This window comes from Desmodus rotundus, chromosome 10 (genome assembly GCF_022682495.2).
Source record: "Desmodus rotundus isolate HL8 chromosome 10, HLdesRot8A.1, whole genome shotgun sequence".
Taxonomy (NCBI): domain Eukaryota; kingdom Metazoa; phylum Chordata; class Mammalia; order Chiroptera; family Phyllostomidae; genus Desmodus; species Desmodus rotundus.
In genome coordinates, this window is record NC_071396.1 from 35,103,498 (window position 1) to 35,131,423 (window position 27,926).

General features: G+C 47.0%; 1 protein-coding gene and 1 long non-coding RNA gene across 7 annotated transcripts in view; one reads left to right on the top strand and one right to left on the bottom strand.

Annotated features, from left to right (window-relative positions):
• On the bottom strand, window positions 1-27,816 carry LOC112305877 (uncharacterized). 3 transcript variants are annotated; one of them, XR_008425344.2, is made up of 7 exons: window positions 25,567-27,816; window positions 24,648-24,811; window positions 23,486-23,573; window positions 11,485-11,646; window positions 7,630-7,731; window positions 4,913-4,999; window positions 4,553-4,759 (listed from the first exon to the last, which is right to left on the bottom strand). It is a non-coding gene; the product is annotated as an uncharacterized lncRNA (long non-coding RNA). The 3 variants fall into 3 exon arrangements; XR_008425343.2 differs by lacking the exons at window positions 4,553-4,759; window positions 4,913-4,999 and adding an exon at window positions 1-1,600; XR_011650444.1 differs by lacking the exons at window positions 4,553-4,759; window positions 4,913-4,999 and adding an exon at window positions 2,812-3,256.
• ZNF710 (zinc finger protein 710) overlaps window positions 27,790-27,926 on the top strand; it is a 48,064-nt gene continuing 47,927 nt past the window's right edge. For 3 of the 4 annotated variants that reach the window (XM_053913048.1, XM_053913046.1, XM_053913049.1), the window contains exon 1: window positions 27,790-27,926. The gene's annotated coding sequence lies outside the window, so the exon portion shown is untranslated. The other variant, XM_053913045.1, reaches the window with a different exon arrangement.

Below are 27,926 nucleotides of genomic sequence, written 5' to 3' on the forward strand. Positions count from 1 at the left end.
TTCATTAGTTTTGTTTAAAAAGGACCTTCGTTCCCTAATGCTGCTGTCACAAGTTATCACAAACTTAGTGTCTTCAAACAATGCAAACTTACCATCTTACCACCCGGTAGGTCAGAATCCGACACAGGTCTCTTTGGGCAGAAATCAGGGTGTCAGCGGGGTCAGGTTCCTTTCTGGAAACTCCTGGGGTGACACTGTCTCCCTGCCTTTTCCAGCTTCACGAGGCCACACTCACTCTTTGGCTCTTGGCCCCTTCCTCCACCTGCAAAGCCAGCTACGGGGCGTCTGTGTCCCACCTGCCCTAGTCACATTGCCCCTGACATCCCTCATCTATGTCCCCTCCCCACTTTAAGAACCCTGAGATGACACGGGCCACCCAGAGAGTCCAGGATGGTCCGTGTTTTAAGGTCAGCTGATGAACAGCTGTTACTTCCTCTACAACCTTCCTTCCCTGTGCCCTGCACCTTCACACGCTCCCAGGTTCTGGGGGCCAGGATATGGACGTCTTTGGGGGGCCATTACTCTGCCAACTGCAAGGAAGTATAGCCAACAGAAAACACAGTGAAACTGAAAAAAAATAAATGAAACTCTCACAAAAGGGGAAACATTGGAGAGGAGGAAATAACTAGAAAAAAATGATGGAAACAAATTCATTAGAATTAAACTAAGATGAGAAAGGGAAAACCCCCACCTAGAGAAATGATAGTGAAATTTAAGAATGGCAAAGACGAAGAGATGCTTTACTGTTGACAAGAAAAAGAGCAGATTTTATCAAAGGAACTAAGATCAGATTTACATCAATTTTTCAATGGCAGTGCAGGATGCAAAAAGGCAACTGGACCTTTTTTTTTTTTTTTTTTTTTTTTAGAAACAATTGAAGGAAAAGAATTTAGAAATCTAAAATTTTACAGCCAGCCAAACTTTCCTTCAAATACAAGGGTCTGACACAAAATATCATGAGGTATACCAGGCCTGAGAAGGTTTGCCATCGAAAGGTTCACACTAGAAAATAAAGTATTTTAATAGCAGGGGAGTCAAATCTAATAGATGCCACAGGGCCACGGAGGGGAGGTGCAACCTGGCGTGTGAGGTGAGGGGTGGGGGGGTGACCCATTGTGGGGAGATAGAGCCCAAGGGGGGTGAGGCAGGTGTCCGTGGGGCACAGGTGGCAAGTGCAATAATAGCCACATACAAGGGAATGAGTCGTATCATTTCACATACAAAAGACAATGGAAACCAAGCTTTCACAGGGTCAGAGAAGGGATTTAAAATACGCAAGGAGAGGAGGTTACGACCAGCTGTCCTGTGAACTCATGGTTTTCAGTATAAAGAAATAGATGAAGATACATGAGAAGCTTGTGCAAATTTACACTTACACATATTCCCTAGCTCTGTCCTCAGAGTGGGCCTGAGAAAAGGGACACCCCCAAAGCTCTGCACACACCTGGTATCCAAGTTTGCAGGGCAAGCAAGGCAGACTATCCGGGAGCTGGAGGCTGAACGATGCCTGCAGCTCATTCCGGGCTCAGAGAGGTTTGAGGACTGGCCAGCCTGCGTGGACGGGCCTCAGGGAACACCCAGCACAGTCCCTGGGGAGTGCCTGAAAAACATGCATGACCAAACTGGCATAAGGAGAAACAGACAATCTGAACATGCCTGTATCTATTCAGGAAATTGGATTTGTAATTTAAAAACAAAATCTTCTCAAACACACACACCCACACCTATGCAGCATTCTTGGGAGGAAGTTTATAGCTGTGTAAATATTTGTATTAGAACAGAGGAAATTTCTAAAGTCAACCTTCCTTCTGAGGTAACTAGAAGAGAAGAGCAAATTAAACTCAAAGTAAGTAGAGAGAAGAAAGAAAGAAGATAAGAGCACAAATCGATAAAATAGGAAACGGGCAAACATTAGAGAAAAATCGATGAGGCCGAAAGCGAGTTCTCTGAAAAGATCAATAAAATTGATCAACCTTAAATAGACTAGTGAAGAAAAGAGAAAGGAAGACACAAATTGCCAATGCATTCTGATTTAAGTTTGTTTTACTCTGTTAAACATTCACGTAATTCTAGAGTCAAATCTGCAAAACCAGGGACATTCAGGGAAGTCGGACTTCCACCCCTGTGACTTTTACCCTGTCCCCTTTCTCTCTCACAGGGAATCATTTACTTATTTGGTGGCTTACCCATTCCATAGGTGTGCGTACGAAAATACATAGAGAGCGAATACCATTGTGGCACTGTTTTAAGGGATGTTGTGTTCTCAGCTAGGGTGATTTAAGATTCTTTGTGAATACAGTCGTGTTCAAATATAATCCCTACATGCCAACGAAAGCTTTTAGTGTTTTCAAAAGTGCACGCAGGAGCGTGTTCAATACATTGATGCACATGGTCATGTCGACAAATACCTGCAGAGACCACCCAAGAGGCTTGTCCTGGCTCTTCAGCGGCAAAGTCCCGCCTTCTCGTTGGCTGAGTGACAGAGAGTCTGGTCACCCAAATTAGATTTCTGTGCAAAACGTGTCCAGTTTCTTTTTCGAAATCCTATTTTGTATCTCAGAGGTCCTGCCCATTCCAAGTGGTACAGATTCCCTTTATCAAGGGACCCAACGTCTTCAAGGGACAAGTACATCCTGACCAAGGGATGGGCCCTTCAGAAGTCTTTCGTTGTCAGCATTCAAACGTTAGCCTTTTCCTGTAGAAAGGGGTGAGCCTTCACTAAGAATCTTGGCAAAAACTATAATGGCTTGTTTGTTTTATCCTGAGATAAAATCTAACGTCAGCCCTGATCGTGTAACTCCTGAATGCGTAACGGGATTTAGTATCACAGTTGTTTTCCGTAACCATATGGCAAATATGCCCATCTGACAATCCGTCTCGGCGGTAATTCCTGGTTCTGCTGTGATTGTAACAAACACTTGCATAGCTTGATCCAATTGTCCCCACTTATTTTCACATTAGAGGTGATGGCGTTCTGATAACTTATGATTTATGCTTGGTAGAGGCTCTCAGAGACTCATTCTCCCTTGGCAGACGTATTTAGTTGCTAATGTAAAAAGAAATGTCTGTCGTTATGAGATGTGCGTCGGGGATGAGAGTGTGCACCGGCCTCTCTCTGGTGCAATGCTGGTTACGTGCGTGAAGTTCCTGCAGGAGAATTCTCGTTATGCAACCTTGACTTATGATGAGGACGACACTACACAACAGCAGGGGAAAGATAGTCTTCTTAACAAATGGTGTGGGGTTGAGAGCATAGCTGCAAGGAAAACAAAAAGAAACTCGGCTCCTACCTCATATAATATACAAAAAACTACGGGGTCCAGCAGAAGCAAGGCCTGCTTGAGTGTGGTTGGCAGGGTAATCATATGGGTGTAATCATTTATAGTTTTAATTTGAACATTTCACCTAACATGTCATACAGTGTGCTTGAGTGTGATGTCGTTACGTTACAGAATTGCGTGCTTATGATTTTGTAATAAAAGATTTTGTAGCCCTGGCTGGTGTAGCTCAGTGGATTGTGCACGGGCCTGTGAACCAAAGGGTCACTGGTTCCATTCCCAGTCAGAACACAACCCTGGGTTGCGGGCCAGGCTTCCAGTAGGGGGCACACGAGAGACAACCACACAGTGATGTTTCTCTCCCTCTCTTACTCCCTCCCTTCTCCCCTCTAAAAATAAATAAATAAAATTTTAAATAAAAGATTCTCTAATAAAAAAGGGTGTTATTTATGCTGGACCCTGTATTTCAGTAGATTAGATCTAAATGTGGAAGACAAAAAAAAAATGCTTTTCACCACTAGCTACATGTAGTTAACCAGTACTAGAAATGTGGCTAAATCTGATTTGAAATGTGCTCTTTGTATAAAATGCACACTGTATTTCAAAGACTTAATACCAATAAGATGTAAAATATTTCATTAAAATTTTTATATTGCTGAAATAATATATTGATGTATTGAGTTAAATAAAATATATTACTCAAATTAATTTTGTTTCTTTTTAGTTTTTTTTAATCCTCACCTGCAATTAAATTTCTCATATGAAGCTGGTAGGAGGTACAATCATTTGAAAAATTACTTTGGTATCTCTGAAAGCTAAATATATGTAAACCCTATGACCCAGGTACCCCACATCCAGGTACACAACCATAGAAATTTGTGCATCCATACACCAAAAGATACGCACAAGAAGAGTTATAGTAGCTCTCTTCATAACAGTTCAACACTAGAAACAACAAAGTATGTACAGAAAGTAGAATTTATGAACAAATTATGTTACAGTCCTATAATGGAATACTATACAGCCATAAACAATGAATGCACTACGTCTACAGCAGCTTGGAAAGCTGTTATAAATATAACATTGAGTGAAAGAAACCAGTAACTAAAGAATTCATAGACTGTATAACTCTATTGGTACACAGTTCAAAAATTAGTCAAGACTAAGCAATATTGTTAAGGGATAAAAGTTGCAAAATTCTAAAAGTCATACAATTATTTTTTTAAAGATTTTATTCATTTATTTTTAGAGAAGGGAAGGGAGGGAGAGAAACATTGATGTGCAAGAGATGCATTGATCGGCTGCCTCTTGCATGCCCCCAACTGGGGACCCGGGCTGCAATCCAGGCATGCGCCCAGACCGGGAATCGAACTGGTAACCTTTCAGTCCACAGGCCAGCACTCAATCCACTGAGCCACTCTAGACAGGGCCGAAAGTCACACAATTCCAAAAACAAAGCAAGTGGGAAAATATGCAGACAACTGTAATTAAATAACAATAAAAATTTAAAAAATAAAATAAAATAAAGTAGTTAAAAAAAAAAAAAGCAAGGACATTATCTTTGTGGGAGGAAGCAGTGACTAGGAGAGCAGCAGGATGAGCTCCCCTGGGTGCTGCCGCGTTGTACTTCTCACCTTGAGTACAGGTCACACGGGTGCCCACTTCCTGATAAATCGTTGAGCTGCACGTGTTTCTTTTGTGTACTTTGCTAGATGCATGTTCTAGTTTACAACAAAAAAAGTTTTAAAAAGGAGAGGACTTACCAGCAAGGAAAACATATTTCTGAAGCCGCGTAAAGTGGAAAACTTTTGCAGAACTGTTTATGTGGCATGGTCTGAGTTTCACCGTAGAAGTATATATTTACACATGCTTATGTAAGTTAAATGATCTGAGATGGTAGAAGCCACGGGAATATGGTAGTTATCCCCGGATGCAATCACCAGTGTTTTATGTTTGGTTTCTTTGTGTCTATGTTCTCATTTTTCTGTAATAAGCCTTTATTGCTTTTCTAATAAGAAATAAAGTCATTTTGCAGGATTGGCCCGGCAATAAACTAACAGATCAATAGAACAGAATAGAAAACGGAGAAAGAGATTCAATAGATATAAGAATTTGATGTGTGATAAAGCTGGGCTTTCAAATCAATGGGGAAAAGACGGGTAATCTGGTATATTTCACTGGTTCAAACGACTAACCATTTCAAAGATAAAGGTGAGTCCCGCCTCACACCATAAGCCCCTAACTAAGTCCCTATATTATTTAAATGCACACAAAAGACTTTTAGCTGTACTAAGTAAAAACATACGTTTTAGAAGAAAATAAAAGCGAATAGTTCCATTATCTTGGAGCGGAGAAGGCTTCTCTAACCTAGTATCAAAACTGGTATGCACAAAGGTGGACAGATTTGAAAATATAAAAATATAAAACTATTATAGAAATATATGTTATAACATCACAATACACCACAGCTGCAAAATACCTAGGAATAAACTGAACAAGAAACGTGGAATGACAGAACCATGCAAGCTTACTAGAAGACATTAAAGAAAACCTGGAAAAATGGAGAGCCTGGGGAGGGATTGGGATTTCTCCGCTGCAGCTTTGCTTATATTTAAAGAGAGAGAGAGAGAGAGAGCGAATCTAAATATTTGTGAATAGAGTAATCCTCTGACTGTGTGATGTGCCGGGGTCTCAAAGAATGCACAGCTCTGCACGTACTTTTACATCTAGCACTTCCTCTGGCACATCCCCAGCCTGGGGGAGAGGAGTCAGCGGGCTTTAATGAGCTCGGTCTAGCAGAGACTGCGTCACTGCATTAAAAGGACCTGCATGTGCTTGATCTCCACTCCGCTGCCCCTCCACGCCCACCATGATGGTCCAGCAGCAGCGGCCTCAGGGTGGCCTGGCTGTGCTTCAACCTTCTGCCCTCACACTGGGAGCTGCTGACCAGCTTCGCATCTCCTTACTTGGGGGCTGGCCAGAGTCCCAGGCTCAGCGCAGGCTCCAGGCCTGCGTGAGGCTGTGGCGGACAAGGCCAGGCCTGCTGGGTCACGGCTGGGCCTCCTGACCCAGATGACAAATGATGATGTGTGCTCACATGGCTGCTGCGTGACTGGGACAGGCCACGTCTGGCCTCAGTGGATAACCAGAGGGCTCTCCAGCTGTGTGGCATTGTGCTGCAGGAAGGAAGAGTCCCGTGCATACAGATGCCAGATCTGGATGATGTCAGACCAACCAGAAGCCATGATAAACAAACCAGCTAGGGAGAAAGACCAGCATATTGGTTAAAAACACAGGTGTTAGCCCTGGTCGGGTGGCTCAGTTGGTTGGAGCGCCATCCCATCACACCTAAAGGTTGCAGGTTGGATCCCCAGTCGGGGCACTTGCCTAAGTTTCGGGTTCAATCCCCAGGGTTGGGGGCATATAGGAGGCAAGCGATCAATGTTTCTCTCTCTCTTTCTCTCTTTTCCTCTCTCTCTAAAAAAATCAATGAACATATCCTCAGGTGAGGATAAAAAGACAAAACAAAAAAAAGAAAAACATAGATTGTAGACTGCCTGGGTTGAAACCCAGGTTCTAGGTGTAGCTCGCTGTGTGACCTTTGACAAGTTACTTAACCACTCTGAGTCTCAGATTTTTTTCCTCTGCAAAAAGTTACTACACTAAAATACTATTACAGTAATATTTAGCTTCCAGGGCTGTTACCAGGATTAAATGAGGTAGTATATATAAAGCATACCTAGAACTGGGGCACAGAATACTATGTGAGTGTTCGTTGTTACCATCACTACAATGGAATCTAAGAAATTCAGAAAACCCCTACCCAGACAGAGCTCAGCCTGCTCAGCCCGGCTACCCTTGCACCTGTCCTGAGAGGGAACCAGGTACCTGGAGAAGCCACCTGCCAACACCATTGCCCCCCGCCTGTCATCACCTAGCCATGTCAGCTGAACCCCGCCTCCTCTGTGCCAATTGCAGCCAATGAAACTGTTACAATACAAAAGCATCAGGACACACGCTCTGTGCTCAAACCCCAGGCCTCTCTGGTGTCAGGCATTCGCTCAGTGGACAATGAAGCAAATGAATGTGCTGTCATCGTCCCTCCGCAGCTGACCCAGGTACTGGAGCTCCTTTGGGAACCATGGAGACCATGGCCAAGTGCAGCCTCCCAAGCTTGCCTAACAAACACCCCACCTCCACCTGCTCAGGGCTGAGGTCAAAAGTTCCCCACTGAGTGAGAAAGCAAAAGGAGAAACAGTGTGTTTAATGCGTTTGTTTTGTGGAACCATGCAGGAAAATGCATTTGCAAAGTCTCCAAGGATGTATATGCGGAAAGGTGGGTGGCAGTTACCTTGGGGGTTGGTGTCCCCAGGGACAGGCATGGGGCACATTCACCGCTCGCTTGAGACCCGGGAATGTTTGATGGTTTCGCAGCAACCATACGCAACTTTGGCTATATTAAAAAAAAAAGTTTTTTTCAACAAACATCAAATCATAGGAAAATATTTACAACACTTAAGCGAGACAAAGGGTTAAAGCAATATCTCTCTAAGTGTTTATGAATAGAAAAGGTAGTTGAAGAGAATAGAATAAAACACCAACCATGGTTGTTCCCAAAGGAGGCTTAATGGGATATTTTAATTGTATTCTTTATACCTTTTCCTATAGGTTCCAAACATTTAGCAATAAAAATGCATGATACTTTTCTAGTCGGAAAAATACAATTTTTTTAAGTTGAAGGGAACTACAACAATAAAAACAGGTACTTAAAGGGAAGACGTGAAACCAGAAGGCTGAACAGGTTTGGAAGGATAGAAGGTAAAATGAGAGCATTTAAGAAGAAAAGACAGCCCTTCCCAGTACGGCTGTTTGTTGGGTTTTTGTCCCACAGTCCTAAAGGTCGCTGGTTAGGGCTGAGGTCAGGGCACATGGCTGGGTTGCGGGTTCAGTCCCCAGTCCCGGCCCCAGTCCCGGCGTGTACAAGGTCGCCAAACGATGCTTCTCACCCGCACGCATATTTCTCTCCCTCTCTTTCTCCCTCCCTTCCCCTCTCTCTAAAATTAAAAAAAAAAAGTAAAATACAGAAAGACGATTGAGTCAAGATGCAAGTCAGAATGATAAAACATATAAACTAAAATGATAAAAAAGAGCTAAGATCATAATAATCAATAACCAGAGAGATTGAAAAGAAACCACTAGACGGCTGACCAGAGGTGAGTCCTCCAGCAGGTCTTGCAGAAAAGGGACCCCTGAGGAGGTCCAGCAGCGTCCTCAGGGAGTCTCACGGGCTCTGAGAGGGAGATGACAGTTCCTTCGGGGACTCTGGGGCCACCAGCAGACAGGGCGCCACCTTCCGGATCCCCCACCTTATCTCAGAGTCATGTCTGCCCCTCCCAGGGCCAGTGTGCGGCCCCCACATCCCTCACTCCCCGGTCACTTGCTGCTCCTTCCGTGCAGCCTGGGCAGGTCACCTCACCCATCTGCGCCTCGGCCTACTTTATGGTGACATTGTGGCAGGGAGTAATCCCCTGATGTTTGCCAAGAGCTTGGCACACAGTGGGTGGCTAGCAAAAGCTTGGGAAGTAAGTGACCCTGAGTGGCATCCCATCCCCCAGGTTTTAGCCCCCAAAACCAGAACGAAGCCTTCTCAGACCGCCCTGTGCAAACACTACTCTGTCCTCACGCCAACACAGGCCCCTCCACTCCTCAAACTGCAGCTTCCTTGGCCTGCTGGTCAAAGACAGTCCCACGGTGCCCCCATGCTGACCTCCAACCAACCTAGGGTTCTGCAGGCACAGAAGGGCGCCCTGAGGCTGGCAGTGAGCTCTCATCAACCCCCTCCCCACCCAGATCCCCCTTGGTCTCCCAAGGGCAGCCCCCCAGCCGGAGCAGCAACCTCTGAGCCTCCGTTGGGGCCCTGAGCTGCTGGCTGGAGCTGCATTGGTGGTTATCAGTGAATCTGAGCGTGATGTCCCTTCCTAAATTACAAATAAGTCCTTAAACTTAGAGTTGTGGTTGGCCCAGGCCTGGCAGCTGCTGGTGGCAGCAATGTCGGGGGACAAGGGCAGGGATTCTTCTCCTGCTTCTCCTCCTCCTTCTACTTGTTGAATTGTCACTAGAAGATTAACTTTTTTCTAAAATTAAATTTGAGGAACTCACTCTCCCACATAAACTCTTCAATGGCTCCCCAGTGCCTTGAGAACAGAGCCCTAACTCTTTAGCCTGGCCCCCGAAGCCCTGGATGCCTTGATGTGGGGACCCTCCCACCTCTCCATCAGGGTCCCTAGGACTCCCTCCCTCCCCCTCCCCACTCCATCCTGCTGATGCTGAACCAATATGAAAAGACTGAAATCATAGAAAGTATCTTTTCCAATAACAATGCAATGGAACTAGACATCGATACCAGAAGGAAAATGGTAAAATCCACAAATTTGTGGAAATTAAAGAACACACTTTTAAACCACCAGTGGGTCAAAGAATAAATGACAAGGGGAGTTAGAAAATACCTGGAGACCAGTGAAAAGGAAAACACAATGTCCCATACCTTATGAGATGCAGTGAAGACGGAGCTAAGGGGAAGTTTATAGCTACAGATAGATGCTCACATTAAAAAAGAAGGAAGACCTCAAATCAACAACCTAACTCCATGCCTCAAGGAACTGAAAAAGCAAGAACAAACTAAACCCAAGCTAACAAAGGAAGGAGATAATAAAGATGAGAGCAGAGATAAACAAAACAGAGCATAGAAAAACAATAGAAAAAAAATCAACAAAATTAAGGATTACTTTTTGAAAAGATCAACGAAAGTGACAACGCTTATCGAGAGGAACTAAGGAAAAAAAGAGAGAGAAGGCTCAAGTAATTAAAGTGAGAAATGAAAGAGGAGACATTGCAACTGAGTTTACAGACATAAAACAAGATTTTAAGAGAATATCGTCAACAATTGTACCCCAACAAATTGGATAATCTAGAAAAAATGAATAATTCCTAGAAATCCATACTACCCAGACTGGAACATGAAGAAATTAAAAAAAAATCTGGGGAATGTCATGTACAGCATAGCGACTATAGATAATAATACTGTATTTCAGCCCAGGCTGGTGTGGCTCAGTGGATTGAGTGCCAGCCTGCGAACCAAAGGATCGCCGGTTCGATTCCCAGTCAGGGCACATGCCTGGGTTGTGGGCCAGGTCCCCAGTAGGGGGCGTATGAGAGGCAATAGATGTTTCTCTGCCTCTTTCTTTCTCCCTTCCCCTCTCTAAAAAAAAAAATAAGATCTTTTAAAAAATAATACTGTATTTCATATTTGCAAGTTGCTGAGAGTAGACCTCAAAAGTCCTTGTCACAAGAAAAATATGTATAACTATACACAGTGATGAGTGTTATCTAGACTTAATGTGGTGACCATTTCTAAATATGTACACACATCAAATCATTACTGTTGTACACCTGAAACTGATGTAACACTAGGGGTCCATTATACCTCAATAAAAAGAAAAAAAACGAAAATCTGAACAGAGCTGGAAGGAAATTCAATGAGTAATCAAAAACCTCCTGACAAAGGAAAGCCGAAAATCACATGGCTTCACTGGAGCATTTTACCAACTATTTAAAGAAGAATTAACCCCAAACATCCTCAAATTCTTCCGGAAAAGCTTAAGGGGAGGGAACACCCCCAAAGTCATGCTGTGAGGCCAGCAGTACCCTCGTGCCAAAGCCAGACAGAAACACGAGAAAAGTGAACCATAGACCAACATCCCTGAAGGATCCAGACTCCAGAATCCTCAACAAGACCCTGGCCCCTGAACTCAGCAGCACATTAAAAGGACTGTAACTGCGTGGGGTTTATTCCTGAAATGCAAGGATGACCCAACATACAAAAATCAATCGACATAATCCATACAGCATGTGAACGAACGGCAAAACCACATGATCATCCCAATTGATGCATAAAAATCTTTTGACAAAATTCAACAGAGTTTTATGATATTAAAAAAACCCCACTCAACAAACTCAGAATAGAAGGAAACTACTTCAACATGCAGTCATCTCCCCCTCATCCAGAGGGGATATTTCCCAAGCCCCCAGTGGATACCTGAAACCAGGGAGACTACTTCACCCTATTATACAAGGGGAGACCCAAAACACCCAGAACTTATTTATAAAAAAATGTGTATTTATTCCTACGCGTTTAAACTTCAGTCACCTTCGAAGTACTCTCCATCTGATGCAATACACTGATCGAGACCTTTTCCCCACGACTCCAGTGTTTGAACTCGTCAATTTTGATGCCTTTTAGTGCTTCTGCCATTTTTTGTTTCACCTCTTCCACATCGGCAAGCCGATTTCCTTTGAGGACTTTTTTCATCTGGGGAAATTAAAAAAAAAAGTCACTTGGAGAGGGATCAGGTGAATAGGGAGGGTGGGGCACGGGGGGTCCTGCTGTTTTGGGTCAGAAACTGGGGAGCACGCAGCGCGGGGTGGGCAGGCGTGTGGGTAAGTCACCCCTCATGAAACCGGCAAACACGTGAGAGAGTCTTCAGAAAAAATTCCCTCACGCTGAACGCAGCCTCTCATGTCAACAGCAGCTGGTGCACTGATACAGATGGGCTCCTAGGACACGCCCCGAGCGCGGGAGACCTGGACTGCAAGGGGCCCGCCCTCCAGAGGATAATTCCCGTTATTTGGAGTCCCCCCATCATATATACATACACACACACACACACACACGCACTATGTTTTTTCCTATACATACATGCATACACGTTCCGGCACATCAGAACAGCCAGTATCACCACTCTTGTGCTTCGGGGCCCTTAATAAGTAAAATGAGGGTGATTCCGACGCCCACACTGAGGTCCCTTCAGTGCCCGCCCGTCTGGTGACCAACATGGCTGCTGCGTGAGTGACGTGACGTGGGGGCGTCCGCCACGGGGACCACCCGGCAGAGGGACGTTCTCGCCCCCGGCGGGACAAGCAGCTGCCGCGAGATTTCATCATGCCAGTCAGAACGGGTGCAATTTAAAATGGATGAATTATTTATTCGTGGAATTTTCCGTTTCATACTTGCCGACCACCGTTGACGTGGGTAAGTCAAACCTTGGAGTGTGAAACCGTAGGTTGGGGAGGGGGGGTTACTGTAATAAAGGCCATATATTGGGTTGGCCAAGGAGTTCATTTGGCGGGGTTTTTTGCCCCCTACGATGGCTCTAGTAGCGCTTAGCAGTCTTTAACTCCGCTGGAAACAATTTTGTCGGTTTGTATTGGGACAGCTGCCATGTCAGCGTGTATTTTTTTAAAAAACGTTTCAAAATTGGTGAATTTTGGTGTAGCCTAGCCTTTTTAATATTGAAAATGAAAGAAAGTATGCGACGTGGTCAGCATATTATGCTTCATTATTTCAAGAAAGGTGAACATGCAACTGGAACGCAAAAAAAAAAAAAGATGTGTGCGGGGTATGGAGAAGGCGCCGTGACTGATCGAACGTGTCAAAAGTGGTTTGCTGCGGAGTTTCAAGCTGGAGGATGCTCCACAGTCAGGTTGACCGGTTGAAGTTGGTAGCTCTCCAATCGAGTACAATCAACATTATACCACAGGGGAGATAGCCGGCATCTTCATAATATCCAAACCAATTAAGTGATTGGTGAAAATGAAAAACTTGTCTTTTATTTTACGGAAAAAAAGCACATGGACTTTTTGGCCAACCCGACAGCTCACAGGATACTCCACAGGGAAAGACAGAAGGCTTCGCCCCTAAGGGCAGGAGCACGACAGGAAATCCTGCTTCTTCCCCTCTAATTCAACACAGTCCTGGAAGTTCTGGCCAAAGCAATTGCTCTATATTGTCATTCAAGTCAAGGGACCCCAAAGAGCCATATATGACCAAATGAGCTCCCCAAGAGTGTACCAAGGTCACTCTATGGGACAAAGAAAATCTCTTCAACAAATGGTGCTGGGAAGAGTGTAAATTCACAGGCAAAAGAATAAAATTGGACCTTTACACCAAGTACCAAAATTTATTCCAAATGGATCTGAGACCTAAGCATAAGACCCCAAACCATGAAATTCCTTTAAAAAAGCACAGGGGGAAAGCCTCATGGCACCGATTTTGTCACAAAAGCAAGGACAGGAACAGATACTTGCACTCCCCTGTACACAGCAGCACTATTCACAGTGGCCAAAACACAAAGTAACCCAAACGTCCGTCGGTAAGTGAATGGATAAACGAAATACGGTGTATTGTATACAGGGGACTATTACTCAGCCTTAAAAAAGGAAAGAAGTCCTGTCATGTGCTAAACATGGGGGAACCCTGAGGACATTATGCTAACTTATACCAGCCAGTCACAAAAAAATCAATACTGTAGATTCCACTTACAGGAGGTACACAAAGCCATCAAATTCACAGAATGGTGGTTACCAGGGGTGGGATAAGGGGAAATGGAGAGTTTTTTTCATCCTCACTTAAGGATATGTTTATTGATTTTAAAAAGAGAGGAAGGGGGAGAGAGAGAGAGAAATACCGATATGAGAGAGAAACATCGATCAGCTGCCTCCTGTACACGCCCCAACTGAGGATCAAACCCGCAGCCTAGGAATATGCGCAGCCATGGATTGAACCTGTGACCTTTTGGTGTATGGACAATGCTCCAACCAGCTGAGCCACCCAGCCAGGACAGGAAACTGAGTCTTTGTGTCATGTGTACGCTCTCAAGTTTTGCCAGAGGAAAAAGTTCTGGAGCTCTGTCCCACAACAATGCAAAATACACTTAATGCTACTGAACTGCACACTTGAAAAGGGTGAAGATGGTAAATTTTATTATGTGTGTTTTTACCACCAAAAAAAAAAGTATTTTTCAACCATGAAAAAAAAGGAAAGAAAGAAAAAAAGAGACCTTCTCACCTTTTTAGGTGAATCTGAAGTGGCCAGGTTTGTAAACCATGGATCCAAAGCGATCCTGGATGGCTTCTGGGAGGAAGAGGAGTTGGAAGCTGGACTTTGAAGGGTGGAAATGTTCAGGTTGGGTGAAGAGGGGGAAGTTACAAAGGGAGGAATTAGTTCAGCCGCAGTGTCATTATCATCGTCACCAACATTTATCACAAGTGCCTATCACGTGCGGGGCGTGTGGTTCATGCATATTCTCTGATTAATCCTCTGTGAAGTGGGGCAAGGCCCAGCTGCGCCTCTGTGCTCTGCACCAGGGTGGGGCATGGCCCCTTGCCCCTGCCACTCCCAGACCTCCCCTCTGAATGACGAATAACCCCCAGGGGTGGCAGGATGCCTAAGGCCTGTCCTGCTCTGGCTGAACAGGACCAGGTGGCTCAGGGCTTCATTCTCCTGCAGGTGGCTGGCACTATGGGCATTGATTGGCATGGGGGCACCTCAGGTCCCTGTCGGCGCCCTCTGCTGGAGGCTCCTGGCCTGGCACGTGTCTGTCGGCTCTGGGCATTGGGCCCAGTTGGCTTTCATTTTTTATTAGAATGATGGGATGTCTTTTCAAGCCCAGGTGATATTAATTACAGCCTGTTGTATAACAACCTAAGGTTTCATGCAGGACAGAGCTCTCTGTCTCAGAGGCCTCTGGTCCCCAGGACACTCCCTGCCCACCACCAAAAAAAAGGACTTTTCAAAGATTCTGGACTCTCTCCACCTTCTGCTGCTCAGCCTGAGACTTCATCCCCTCCCCCACCCCAGCCCATCCTCAGGGTGGCCAATCAGGCAGCCCCCTGGAGCTCCTGGTCATTCTGGAAGCTGCTCCTTAAGAATGGAGAGTTCTAGAAATCTGATCTAAAAGCTGGACACCGATTCTTGCTCTGATAAAGAAGCGTAGCAGAGCCTACTGTTGCAGGATTCTTCCAAGAGGGGCCTCCACCTCTCTGACACCAGAAACACCACAAGTACCAGAATGAATTCCTGCCTTGAGCTTAGGGGTTTGCACCCCTCTTTGAGCAGCAAGCTCTTGGGAACCACCCTACTGGGCCTTCCCAGCACTGAGGCAGCTGCCGAACACAGGATTCCATGCAGGGAGAGGGGAGGGAGGGGGCGTTTTTAATTGTGAAGTTCCAAGCTCGCTGAAAACACTTATTTAATCCATGATCTAGTGGAAAGGCTTGGATGTCAGCTGTGAAACAGAAAGCAAAAACGTACAACCATGGGTGATAAATAAAAAAGATTTTGGATCCAAAAACCTTGTCCATATTTGTGATGAGGGCTGATTTTTTTGAGAAAAAGCAAGTTGAGTGACGGAGAATCAGAGGCGCCAGAGCAGATGGGAAGGGGGCTTGTGAGCATCTCAGAGGCTCTCTTACGGGAATTTCCCTTCACATGGTATGGTTTCCCTCTTTCTTGACATAGGCGTATCAAGGAGAACGCCGTCTTCCACCTGCTTTTCACAAGGGTACAAGGAAGGCGTGAGTCTTTGCCACTGCACCACGATGCCAGTCATCCTCGACCCAGAAGGGAAGTAGAGGAGACAGAGCAGGAGGTGGTCTGTCAGCACCTGGGCCACAGGTGGCAGGGGAGAGGCGGGACCTGCAGAGAAAATCACCCACTGGAGGGAGTAGGTGAGACAGCTACCACCGCTAACCACCCGTTTATCAGCAATGCATGTAGAACCCGAGACCTTTTGATGTTTGGGGATAGCAACGAAGCTAAGCCGAGGCCACGGCTCCCCTGCTGGCCGCTGAAGGCCGAGCTCTGACATGCAGGGGTGCGGCCTCTCTCTCCCCGAACCTACCTGCCTTATGCACGCCTCCCTCTCCTTTGTTCCCCCAGACGATGGGGTCAGATGTGTGTCTCTGCCTGAAACACACATCTGACCCCATCCCTTTGCACCCCCTCCAAAACTTTTGGGGTTGCCCAGTGCCTACGCAGCATTTCTCTGGTATAGTCCTTAGAACCCTTATTGGTTGGTCGAAAAAGTTGAAGAAAGACTATACCACACTGTTAGCCTTAGAGAATCCCACCACAAAATGATACATTAAGGGCTTCACGGCATCTTTCTGTAATGGACCCATTTCACTTTTTTACTCCGTGAATTCTTAACTGTATTGGACATAGAAACCCTTCCCACTCATTCAGTTAACAAATATACTGTAGGAATCGTTGGCCGACAAGATAAACTCCAGATACTTTAAGGAAGCATCCAAGACCCCTCCCTTTTGGCCAGAGGCCCCCTTCGCAGCCTGGCCCCTCAGAGCTCTTGCAGAGATGCGCCCTGGCCCCCCGCAGTGACCACACACACAGGCTCTGCACGTCCATTCCTGTTTTGTGGTCGTTCATGTCGCTCCTCCTCCTTTTCCTGTGGAGGCTGGTGTACCTGCTTCCATTCCTGTGCCCGAGCCGGTGCCAAGGGCTGAACTCTGTCACTGACCCCAAACTGAGCCGAGCCACCTGCAGCCACACAGCTGCCCCACTGACGGGCCATGTGGTGTGAACTTGGGTGGGCTCCTGTGTGTACAAGGACACAGAAGGTCCCTGTCCCTGAGGGTTCTACTCCACGCTGTCTGCAGGCTGGGCCGTCTGCCCCCAGCTCTCTGCAGAGCCCTCTGCCCGCACTGCGCGCCGTTATGGAAAGCGGGGAGTTCATCAAGCAGGGGCAGGAGAGGACCACTGAGCCCACAGGAGGGGGTGGGCAGCCAAGGCTCCCCAAATCCAGTCAGGAGGCTTGCAGGTCCCCGAGACTGAGCTGGGGCCACCTTTCACTTGGGGTTTGTTTCAATGACTGTGACTGCGGACATTTTCCCAGGGTTTTGTTTTCCGGTATTTTCAGTGAGCGGACTTAAGGTGTCTTTTGGCCATTTCCCTACTGGGCTTGTACCGTTTAGAAAAACGCAGTCTGTCCTTTTGCTTGTTGTTACTTTTTTTTTTTTAATTACACGAGTGATTCATGAGAGCGTTCTTGTTATAACAGAGTAAAAGTCATACGCTTCAGATAGAGCTCCTATCCTCTGTGCCACTGCAGATGCTGTCCGTCTGTCCGTCCCTCCTGACCTCTGCCCAGGCGCTCATGTGTGATATATTCATACAAAAATAAACAGCTACGTTTAGTGTGCACCTTTCCTCTTTATGCAAACACTATACTAACTGTGACTTAATGTGCCATGGAATCACTTGTAGTTTCTTAGTACGGTAAAGTGTGACTTATGTACGTAACCCAAAATGTTCTTTTTTCCCTTAATTTCTTCGAGTGGTTCTAAGTTTAAAGTTGTTTCTTCTCCAGGTGTCTGTTTTCTTTTCCTTGCGATTTTTAACGGTTATTGCTATCCTTATTTGCAGTAGAATTTATTTGTTGTATTATAGGAGATGAGGTACAAAGTTTTTTCCTAATTTCAGCCAGTTATCCCAGAATGATTTTTAAAATAAGCCCTTTCTCTTCCCAACGACGGCACTTCATTATGTGTGAAATCAGTATGTGTATCGCTGTCTCGTTTTTCTCTCTTTTAATCTATTAAAATCACTGTACATCTTTTCCCTAATACACAATTTTAAATATCATAATCTTCTAATGTTTTCTATCTAGGTCTATTCTCTCTAGCTTTACTGTGATTTTAGAGGATTTTCTTTGAAATTTTGTTTATTCTTCTAAATGAATTTTATAATCTTTTTTCAAAAAGTTTGAAAAAGAATCACATTTGAATTTGCACTAAAGCCCATATACTAATTTGACCTTTCCATCTGTACATTAATTCACCTTTGCATCAGACATGGGCATGTGTTTCCTTATTAAGGCCCACTTTTATATCCCTCAGGGAAAAAATTCTCATTTTCTTCATATGGAAAATGCTGCGTTCTGAACTAATTTATATAACGCAGAGTTACCCATGCCTCAAAACTTTAAATGACATCCCTCCCCTCCCCCCACCCCAGTAAAACCATCTGGACTCAGAACTTTTGGGGGCAATGTTTTTGATAGCTTTCTTAAATTCCTCTTCCACTCATTTATTCATGAAACAAGTATTTATTTCAGATGCCTGCTATGTGCCCAGCCCAGTTTGGTCTAGCAAGGCCTCGGCAGCATGCAAAACAGATTTCTTACAATTATCTCAAAATACAACATTAATTTAAAAAACCCACTATTATCGCAAAATGTTTATTTTTTTTTTAAAGGAAAGCTCTTTTCTCAGGAAGTTCCTATTCTAGTGAGGAAAGAAGGGAAACACGTCATCAATTGGGCAAATGTCTCATCAGCTGCTGAGAAAATGGAAATGCGGGACGGGTGGAAGGGGGATGGGGAAGGGGAGGGGGGAGGGGTGTTGCTTTAAAAGCTGATGGGGGGGGTCGGGTCTCTGTCCAGGGAGCATTTGAGCAGAGACCCAAGGACGCAGTTTACATTTTCTACTTCTGATCTCTCACATAGAGGAAACTCTACTTTTTTTTTTTTACCCCAGAAAAGTATCTAGTTCATTTAAGTTTTCAAATCTGTCAGCTCATAATATCCTTTTATATTTTTAGCTTATGTCTGTTGTGATTGCTGCCATTTACTTCACCTTCAGTTGGCTTTGTTTCTGTTTTATTTTTTTCTTCATTACATTTGCCCATAGTATTCTTTTAACTTTTGTTTCTACTGAAAGAACCAGCTCAAGAACACAGGTATTATTTGTTTGACTGTTTTTTTAGTTTCTAAGTTACTCTTTCCTACCTTTTTCCTGATCCCTTCCTTCCTTATCTTTATTTGGGGAGTTGCTTTTTTATTATTATTATTATTTCTAAATGATTTCATGGATATTTTGTTTAACTTTTTCTCAGTTTCACAATAACATCATCACAAAAGCTACAGAACTTTTTGGGTAAAGCTTAACACGTATCCCGCTGGTTTTCATAGGTGCAATTCTCTGTTATTTTTCTTAATTATCAGTTGGTTCTTGATTTCCTCCTCTACCCAAAAGCTATTTTGGGGAATTTTCAATTGCCGATTTTTAATATGAGGTTCTTGTTTCAGCCATACTGTGAACAGAGAACGTGGGCCCTAGGACTTCTCTATTTCAAATGTAATGGGATTTTCTTTACGGCGGAAAATAGGATCTGTTCTTTAAATTATTTTGCAGAGCCTGGAAAGTGGGCTGAATAACTTACAGCCCAAGCCAACAGTCACTGTGTCCCCAGGAACTGGCGGACAGAACAAAATGTGAACAGGAAGTAAGCTTCAAAGAGGAAGTGATTTTGATACAAAGGGACAAAGCACTAGCCTTTTTCAGGACTGACTACAGGCCAGGCACGACGCTAGGCACACCGCACGCACTGTCTCACTGAGGGGCCAGGTGGGGTTGGTTCTTCAGAGCCAGAAGCCAGGGCTCAGAGAGGCTAAGTAACTTCCTAAACTCCGTCTCCTGCTCAAGGCCATGTCCTCTTTGCTTTGCTGAGTAGGTCCCCACTTTCCTTTCAAGACCTATTTTTCATTAATTTTGTTTATTTTATTGATTCCAAAGGAAGGGAGGAAGACAAAGAAAATGTTGACGTGAGAAACATCAATCAATTGCCTCTTGAACGTGCCCTGACTGGGGATCAAGCCCGCAACCCAGGTGTCTGCTCTGACCAGGAATCAAACCTGCAACCTTCTGGTTTGCAAGACGACACCCAACCAACTGAGCCATACAAACCAGGGTTCAAGACCCATTTCACAAAATATCACCTCTCCTAAGGAGGCTTCCCAAAGGTGAGAGCAGGGTACCTTTCTTCTGTTTGCTCGTCTTTTTAAATTTTTTAAAGATTTTATTTACTTATTTTTTAGAGAGAGGAAAACGGAAGGAGAAAGAGAGGGAGAGATACATCAATGGGTGGTTGCCTCTCATGCGCCCCCTACTGGGGACCTGGCCCACAACACAGGCATGTGCCCTGACTGGGAGTCGAACCAGCGACCCTTTGGTCAGCACTGGTGTGAGCCACACCAGCCAGGGCATGTTCCCTAGTCTTACGTCGTCCCCCTTGGTTGCCTGGGGGACCCTGGAAGGTGGCCAGCACATTAGGGGTTCTCAATAAATGTGTGGTGATGAAGTGAAGCAGAAAGGCAAAGGGAAGAGACCACAAATCAAACTAATATCTGGAAATCGAACACAGCAAGGCTATCCCCCTGTGGCACCCCTCCTGCACCCCTGCCAAGCAGGTGCGACCTGGGCGTTTCCATGCAAACACAGTAATGTCCATGGCTCCTTCCCCGTGCAGAGTGCATTCCAGTCCACACAGCATTGTCCTACGTGCATGATCAAGTTCGACCTCAGCCACACAGGTCACCCTGAGCCCATCATCTAGGGAGTGAAGCATTCCCATAGGGAGTCTGGCCAAGGTCATACAAGCCAAAACAGCCAAGAGCTCCTTAGACTCCAGTCCCTGCCGCAATCAAAGTTGAACCCAGGCCCCTCCTGATGTCATAGCAGAGACACACGGACGCATAGACCTACTTTACTCCTCTTGTCTCACTCACCATCACACACGAGTGTCTTTTTTCCCCCCAGACGACATGTTTAATTAATGCCGTCAAGGAAATTCATGAGAGTAATCCCTGAGGTTACATGCTGATGCATTTATCTGTCCTTACGAACGATACACATTTACTGAGCGCCCCCCCTCCACCCCCGCTACTGGAAGGCCCTGGACACGGTGACCCAGGGGCGGGCTGGGGAGGACAGTGTGGAGGGATATGCAGGGCGGCCCTGCCCACAATCCCACAATCCACCCACGGCATCCAGGCCTGCCTCCTCCTCCCCTGTCTTCCCAGCTCAACTGGCAACTCTTTATCTCCCTTCACAAAAAGCCCCATTCTTTTTTTTTTTTTTTCTTTCTTTCTTCCTTTCTTTTCTTTTTTTTTTTGCACAATACACTTTCACAATAGTCTATTCAACCCCAGAGCCCAAATCATCAGCAACCAAAACACTGTTTCCTCTTTCCTCCCAGGCCTTCACACATCTCCAGGGCAGGAGAAATACCTGCAGTCTGCAGCACAACTTCCTGGTTGCTCAGCTCCGATTGTAAACTTCTTGAAGGCCTGACCCGGGTCTTTGAGTATGGAGTGAATGAGAACCCTAGGTCTGTCCTCTAACTGTATGTTACTGTTTAATAAAAAGTAGTATGGTCAGCCCTGGCTGGTGTGGCTCAGTGGATTGAGTGTTGGCCTGTGAACCAAAAGGTCGCAGGTTGAATTCCCAGTCAGGGCACATGCCAGGGTTGCAGGCCGGGGGGGGGGGGGGTCCCCAGGGGTCCCCAGCGGGGGGGGGTGCGAGAGGCCCCCCCCAGTGGGGGGTGTGCGAGAGGCAACCTATTGATGTATCTATCACACATTGACGTTACTCTCCTCTCTTTCTCTCTCCCTTCCTCTCTCTAAAAGTAAATTTTAAAAAAAAATTTAAAAGACTTATTTATTTTTAGAGGGGAAGGGAAGGAGAAAGAGAGGGAAACACCAAGGTGTGGTTGCCTCTTGCACGCCCCCTACTGGGGACCTGGCCCGAAACCCAGGCATGTACGTGCCCTGACTGGGAATTGAACCAGCGACCCTTTGGTTCGCAAGCCAGCACTCAATCCACTGAGCCACACCAGCCAGGGCTAAAAAAAATATTTTTTAAAATAATAATATAATCATTATAGAGATGGGGCAAATATGCTAAGAAAGAAAGAAAGAAGAAAATAAAAATCACCTATAATTAAAAAAAAACAGAAAGAGCTTTAACTTATTTGTATTTCTAAGTCTTTTTCTTTCACATGTATTTTTGGGGATAAATATACAAGCGTATACCAAATTACACAAAAATATAGTTCTGTTGCATACGCAATTTTGGGTCTTGCTCAGTATATTACCAACATTTCCCAATTCATTAAATAGTCTTCAAAAACACGTTTTCTTAATAGCTGTATCGTATCAGACCATTACTTCAACCATTTCCTCATTGTGAATACTTTGGTTTTTTTCTTCCTTGACTTCCCTTTTCCTTTATCTGTTTGTAATTTTTGCCAACATAAACAATATTCTGGTAAACATCCTTAACACACATCTTCGTCCACACTGCCGATTCTTACAAGTAGATCTCTAGGACCAGAGTCACGGAGCCAGAGGCTGTAAACTTTTAAGCTTCCCTTGATCTCTAACATTCAATTACATTCCAGGCTTTGTACCCATGAGCTTTTATGTATGTATTTGTTTTTAACTGGTGAAGTTGGCAGTTTCCTGTTTATGGTCCACGCCTATGCTTCCCTGGGTGTATTTTTAGTCTTATATTTATGCAAATAAGGCCGGTGATATCATGGGGAATAAATCCACACAAATACCCACCCTTGGTCCCAGGCCGGGGGTCCTTAGAGGGGAGTGCATGGACACACACACACCCTCACTTCTTCTGGGAAAATAATCCTCAAATGCTGGATGTTCACCCCACCCAGACTTCTGCTTCCTTGGGGGTTTCCCCTCAAAGCCCAGATTATTCCTAGATGGTTATACACTTCTCAGAAGGTTGGGTTGCTGCCCCACACAGCCCCTATGGGACTGTGTCACCACTTCACTTCCCAGTGACGCGCTCTCGGTCCCAGGTCCCCCGCAGTCTCCAGGGAGCCCTGGGTGCCCCTCCGCTGAGAAGGGATAATGTGAACATTTCTCAAGAGGGAAGGAGATTTGCGAAACATCTGCCTTCTGCAGCCCCTGTCAGTTCACTCCTGGGGTCCGACACCTTCCCTTGGCCGATTCCAGTTGGGAGGGTTAGTACTAAACATGGAACATGAAGTAGTGCCACGCCACTGGCAGTTTTTAAAATGACTGTCTGGTCCTGTCAATGAGAGCCACAGACCTGAATGACCCCCCGTTAGTCTCCCCACGGTCACTCTGGTGAGCATATCCATTCAAACCCTGAAGACTTCGTCCCTGTTCTCAGTTTACAAGAGGTGGGTAAGAACATTCTGGGAAGTCTGTGGCAGGCATGCATCCTCCCTGGGGGAAATCCTGAGGATTAATACACCTTATAATAACAAACCTTCCTTCCCATTTCAGCTGAGGGGTGGCAACCATGGGGTTCTGAAATGCCCAAGGGAGACCCCCTGGACTGCTTCTGCATAACAGCCCCTTTCTTTCTCTCTAGTGAGAATCTGGTTGCTTCTCCCCGGGCTCAGGCGGGTCAGGAGGTGTGGCGAGGCCCTGGTCGTGTCTGACCGTGACTTCAGGCCTAGGAACCTTGGCACGGGTTTTACAACTTACGAAAAACTCTCTCAGGTATTACCTGTTCTGTATTACCTGCCTTCATTCCTCCCGGTCCCAGGGCGCTGACATTAGTGAATTAAAAAGGTGCCAGGCTGGTGTAGATCAGTGGGTTGAGCGCAGGCTGCGAACGAAAGGATCACCAGTTCAATTCCCAGTCAGGGCACATGCCTGGGTTGCAGGCCAGGTCCCCAGTGGGGGCCACGTGAGAGGCAACCACACATGGAGTTCTCTCCCTCTCTTTCTCCCTCCCTTCTCCTCGCTCTAAAAATAAATAAATAAAACCTTAAAAAAAAAGTGTCAGAGAGGGAAGTGGGTCACCGGCCCAGACAGGTTCTCCCAGGGAGGCAACCTGGACTAGAAGATAAAGGGGAAGGAGAGGGGCCTGTCTCTCTAAAGAGAAAACAGAGATGCTCAAAGGAACTCCCAACTGGACACGGGCTACAAAGTCCTGGCTCCACCACCCCATAGTTGTGACCTTGGGACTTTTTTTAGATTACTGTGCCTTGGTCCCATCAGAATATGACATCTGCCTGTCACAAAGGTGACGGTATTTCGTCACAGTGGGCCCCTAAGAGAGAAAAACTGGCAACATCCCACAAGTCTTGACAATGGATTTATACAAGTTAAGATAAGTGCACGTCACAGAATCACGTTCGTCAAGAACGTTAATGTGGGTGTTGGTAGAGAGGGAAAGGTATTTTGTGACACATCATTGGGCGAAAGCGACTGCAATGCAGTAGGCATAGGGTTACGTCATTTTTGTTAATTTTGTAAAAATCACATATTTACATGTATAGTCACTCATTTGTTGAGCAATGTTTACTTTGTGTGGTTCGATTATGTGTATTTCCATGTAAATACGTGGGTATAAAATGTCCACAGATGCACACCCAACTATAATGGCTCGGTGGGGGTTCCTTTTCCGTTTTGCTCAGCTGACGTTCCGATTCTTTCACAATGAACATGTGTTGTAAAGAAATAATAGACATGCAGAATGTTTGCAGTGCAGGACCTGGAGCACTGGTGTGCCCGGATCCAGGGAGCAGGTGCTGGTGCCAGCTTCACCCGCACGTTGCTTGGGGAACCCAAGCAAAAGGCTAAGATTTACATCGGACTCCAGAGGTGTCAATAGCCCCTTCTCGCCTTCCCTCCTCCACAGTGCGCCTCTCTCCACTGGGCCAGCTCAGCCAGGTACCTGCTCCTAGGGGCCCTCTTTTCTGACCCCTATTCGTTTCTCCGGCAGGATGCTTCTCCACGGATGCGGCCAGCCCTTCATAACCAGTCTCCACACCCTGTCACACTCCTGAGATAACAACTTGGCCACCGCGATGAGACGTAGGTGTTCCCCATCCCGGCCACCTGTTGGGACACAGGGCATCTTTCAGTGACTGCTTCCTCCACAGAGGGCTCATCTCATTTTCTGACCTGGTGAGTCATTCCGGTTTCGACCCAGAACATAACCTCATTTTAAAATAGTAAAGGCACCTCCCTGTCACTCCCTGATTTATAAAACTAATGAACAAAAGCTACCATGTATGGGCACTTTGTACTGGACACCACGCTGCACATGGGCTCACGTAAGCTTCACCAGCACCTGTGAGACGGGTGTTTTCATCCCCATTTTGCAGATGAGAAAACAGAGACCAACTTGCCCCGGGGCATGCAGTGAGGAAGCCTGGGCCCTTCATCAGAAGGCGCTGCCTTTGCAGCCCACTGACCTGCCTTCCCTGTTTTATAAGTGGGGAAACAGTCTAGGTTATTATTCCCTGAGGCTTTATTCACCCAAGTGCTTTGAGTTAGCAACTGTGAGAGGCCGAAATTGGAACAGCTCCCTGGTACCCGCTGCCTTCCTCCCATGATGCCTGGTCATCACGGTCACACTCCCTGCTGTCTCCTCCCCCACGGGTGCCCTGATACTGCCTACACTCCCACACACGCACGCCACCCTGCAGCAAATACTTGTGGCAGTTCCCAGAATCAGTAAGAATGTGCTCTCCAGCCCCGAGGGCTTTGGACAAGCTGCATGCGCACGCATTTGCTTGGCACCGGCCTACTCCTCTAGATGTAACCTTCTCCAGGAAGCCACCCTTGAGCACCCTAGTCGGAGCACCCACTGTGATGCTTCCTTGGTTCATCTTGACACGCATCCCCTGGCATTGTGGTTGCTGGTCTTCTTGCTGCTTCCCGGGTCTGCAAGGCCTAATCGAGGGCCAGGGGTGCTGGTGGTCCTTCGTGCCCAGCACAAGAGCACACACGCAGGCGATACGCAGGAAGCATTTGTTCAATGAACGCTTGCCAATCACAGCTGCGTTGTGCTTTGTTTGAAGGATGCAGCTTAGGTGCACTGAGCAGGAGGACACACGACAGAAATGTGGCTTCCTAGTAAGAGGGCAGAGTGGGCGCAGGCTCTGGGGTCACGGAGAGGGGATATTCACCGCGCTGACATTAACACCAAGGTGTCCTCCTCACTCAAGCCAAGTCTCAGGCTACTGTTTTCTTACTCCCAGTCAGAAACAAATCATGTTCTGAATGACTGAAGTCAGCCCTCACAACACCAGGAGCTGGTTTAGGGTGGGGTGAGGGGCAGTGGCCTTGGGGCTCCAGTCATCAAAGGCCCAGGCCTCCTGACTGGGGGGGGGGAGAGGTGAAGAGCAGCAGGTCCGTCCGGGGAGGCTGCAGTCACTGGGGGAGAGACAATGGGGCTCAGCATCTGCTCCTTGCTGGGAGAAGGGACCCTCTAGTGAAAAGCCAGGGAAAGCAGGGAAGTGTGGGAGGAATTGATGAGAAGGGGTGGAGCCAAGGAGATGCAGCCGGGAGGAAGGAAGAGAAGGAAGAGAGGTGGGAGGCGAAGGATCCAGGCTTTCCTTCCTCTCACTGACATGGTCTTGAAGCTGCAGCCTTCTCAGGCATTGTTTCCTGTGGGAACCCAGAGGGGTTGGGGGGGGGTGGCCCACGGAGACCTCACGTTTTTTCCCCAGCCCTTGGCGGCAGCCCCAGTCCAAGTCCCAGGCATCCAGCAGGTGCTCAATACTTACTTGGGAAAATGAGAAATGTGGCCAACTTTGCTCTGGGAACTTTTCCCCTGTCATCTCCCCACTTCCCCAGAGAAGCCAAGGGCAGAGCAGGTCTTGGGAGCATGCCCAGGCGCCCCATGAATAATTGATCCTTCGTGGTGGCTCTGCCCAGCTCTGTTCCGAGGACAGCCTCGGAGTCAAGACGCGGCTCGGAGGAGTGGGCCTTGCTGGTTGGAGGCCGAGGGTCCGGCCTGCCCGGGAGCTGGAGGGAGGCCAGGCTGTGCCAAGCCCCCTGCAGGGACGCACAAGGGCCTGACCCTGCGAGGAGAACGGCCACGCCTCGGCGCCCCCAGCAGTTCGAGCCGGGCCGAGGCCCAGGCTCTGGGATTGGAGGGTCCACCAGAGGACTACGACCCCAGCTCCCCAGCCCCGTCCCCACGCGGGCCGGGCGCGCGCTCGCCGCCCGCGCCGCTCCCTCGAGCCTGGCTGTCCAGGGCTCTGCCAACAGCTGTTTCAAGGCTCTTTTACAGTTCAGCGCGGTGCGGGGACGCCTGCTCCAAGCCCATCTGCCTACTTTAAAAATACAGGAGTAAAGAACACACCCAGCCTTCCACCTCGGGGCCGGGGAGGGGTGACTGGGAGGCACCCGGAGCCGCGCCCCCCCCCTCCCGGCTGCTCTTCCTGAGGACGCCGCAGGCTTCCCTGGGGCTGGGGGGCCGCGCAGTCCCTGGGGCCCCTTTGTGCCGGGCCGGGCCCCCCATTTCCATGCGAGGCGCTGCCGCTGCCCCTCTCCCCCGCTTCACTTCATCTTTGTTCCCCTTTTCTGAAAGGATAAAAAAAAGAGAGAGAGAGAGAAAGAAAAGGAGGAAAAAAAGGCGTGACTTGATTTTCAAACGAAACTCCCACAGCCAACAAAACCCTTTTAGAGAAATAAGAAAGGAGGAAGAAGGAAGAAAAGAGGGAAGAAAAAAAAAAACGGGAGGGGGGCCGCCAGCCCTCCAGGCTTTCCATTTGAGTGGGAGAGTTGAACCGAAAGGCAGAGAAAGAGAGGAAGAAAAAAATCCTGTCTGCGGTGGAAAGAGAAAAGAAAACTTGGGCTGACAGGAGGGAGTGGGGGGGTGGAAGGAAGTGAGAAAACAAAAGAGAGATAAAAGGGCTGCTTTTCTGTCTCTCTTCCTCTGCGAGCTGGCTTAGGAGGAGCTGTTTTGCATCCCTTCACGTCAGCCCTGCCTCATTCCCTTCTTCCAGGGAGGGAGAGGAGCGAGAGAGAGAGAGAAACGGAGAGAGAGAGAGAGAGAGACGGAGAGGGGGGGGGGAGAGAGAGAGAGAGAGAGCCGCGGAGGGCGGGCGGCGGGCGCGCGTGGAGGCGGCGGCGGGCGCGCAGCAGCAGCTCGGGCGGTGGGTAGCAGGAGCCCCCGGCCCGCCGAGGGCCCCAGCCCAGGAGCCGCGCCCGGACCAGG